Source organism: Limulus polyphemus, unplaced genomic scaffold (assembly GCF_000517525.1).
Source record: "Limulus polyphemus unplaced genomic scaffold, Limulus_polyphemus-2.1.2 Scaffold40, whole genome shotgun sequence".
Classification (NCBI taxonomy): Eukaryota; Metazoa; Arthropoda; class Merostomata; order Xiphosura; family Limulidae; genus Limulus; species Limulus polyphemus.
The window spans coordinates 886769-889188 of record NW_013665650.1 but is presented as its reverse complement, the minus strand read 5'-3'; positions in this window follow the sequence as shown (position 1 = coordinate 889188).

Here is a 2420-nt window from a genome sequence, read left to right as displayed (position 1 = left end):
TGTGTGTTTCTTGTGTTATTTAGGATGGCTTGGAATTTCTTTTTATCGGAAAGGATGTCGTTTATTTTGTCGATGTATTCTGAGTTGTTCATGATTAGTTGTGTTGCCTTTATCAGCTTTTAGAATTTTAATGTTAGTGTCCTTTTTAAGATTATAAATGGATTTGATCTCGTTACTTGTGAGGTTACTTTTCAGTTTACGGGATTGGTTGACTATATTAATAGTCTTGTTTGAGAATTCTTTGAAAAAGTTATTTAAAATACAGTTTTTGGGAACTTCGGGAAACCACATTTTGTTGTAGTTACCTGTGATAAAAGCACAGTGATTTTAAACAAAAAACCCAACATAAACAAACGAAAAATCAAGGAATCCATCTTAATTGAACAAAACAACCCTACTCTAAACCAACACCCCGGGGTGCCTAGATACCTCTTCTAAGTTTCACAACAGTCCCGGTCATGTGACTTCTTTGTTCAATACTGTATATATATATATCCGTGTCAGTGTAAACTACTTGTACCTGATGATGACAAAACCTTGTCGAAACGTTGTACATTTGCTGTTATGTTAAACTTATATTAAAATTTTTCTTCATTACCCATTCAAGCCGTCTCCAGCCATTAATAGCTTTCATGCCTTGTTTTTGTTTCAGCAAAACTCAGAATCCTCCATTTTACTAATAAATTTCATGTTTTTGTAAAGTTTAACATTTTAATTTATTAATATATAATTTTTCTACTGAACCATTTAGCAATGGGACTAATGACCAGAAGCAAAGTTTAGAATACAATACATTTCTCTATTCAAACTGTTACCCGATGAAACAATGATAAGTTTACTGACTTAATAAGCTTCGGGGATCGATCCATTGTGTTGGACACAGCAGATAGTTCAACGTGGCTTTGCTCTAAAAGCAAAACAACAACAACAACAATATAAAAAAACTTTCCAAATTAATCAACGATTTGACTGTTTTTCCTAACTGTGGAACACAAATCCACGAGCATGGTTTAAAATCTTAAGCATGAAACTATGGGTTGTTATTATATTGTACAATATTTATTCGAGATAGATAAAGAAAACATGTTATTTCTAATAATAAAAACGTCCCCGTTGGGATAGCGGTAAGTTCAAGGATTTACAAATATAATCCGGGGTTCGATTCGCCGTGGGGTACACAGCAGATAGCCCACCGTGGCTTTGCTATATAATCAAAACAAATAACTTGAATAAGTAGGATTTTTTTAAAATATTAAAGTAGATATGCTATTTTTTAGTTTCTTAATACGTTTGTGTGGGGGGGAGGCTTATGACGCTAAACCCGGGTTTTAATGCCCACGGTGGTCATAGTGCTTAACAAGGAATTCCATAGTATCTTGAAGTAGAATAACGCTAAGACGAAATCTTGCTCATTTCGTTTTGAAATTTTTACTCAATTTGAAGTTGAGACCGGTACCGTATCTCTAGCTACTTCTAAAAATTTAACAACATTTTTTATAATACATATAATTTATCTACCTACAAAAAAGCGATGTTTCATCTTTGTAGTAACTGCTTTGATGTCCGAGTCAACACTTGTTTAAACTATAAAATAAAAATATTAATTTTGGTAATCTATAATAAATAAAGAGCCTGTCTGTGTGTGTGTGACCGCCATAGCTCCAAGAGAAAAGAACCTAGAGACCTGAAACTTTGACCTATACTAAGGGGATTCTGAGGGTGTGTACCTGGGTATCATTTTTTATATTTCACTTAATTTTGCGTTATATCTTTCAAATTCAAGAAATGACTTCTATGGGTTTCTGGGTTCAAAACACACACACACACACACAGTCTACCAGTAAAATATCAATCTAATAACCTGAGCGAAGCCGGGTACTTTGGCTTTATTATTATTATTCCTTCTGATCAGCTGGTCGAGAACAGTGACAGGTAGTGGAATACAGGACGTCGTGGGTTTAAGCACCAGTACTCCTTCTCCTTACTTAATCTCTAATCTTTATTGTTTCTTTTTATTAATACTAATTTCAGTTATTCTTCTCTATTATACGTCTGATTTTTGAATGAGTTATTTTATAAGAATTCTGGAGAGACGGAACGGAATGTCCCCGACGCGTTTTAGGTATTTGACCTCAAATAGGTTCAAAATACACACACAGTGGACCAGTAAGTTATCAATCTAATACCCCCTAGCGAAGCTGAATATTTTGGCTAGTGAATAATACCAACGAATAGTGGGATTTACCGTCACATTATAACGCCCCCATGGCTGAAAGGGCGAGTATGTTTGGTGTGACAGAGATTCGAACCCGCCACCAGCAGATTGCAAGTCGAGCGCCCTAACCACCTGGCCATGACGGGCTAATTGGGTAAGTAATTTGGAAAATACAATCAATTGTGGTATATTTGTTAATAATCGA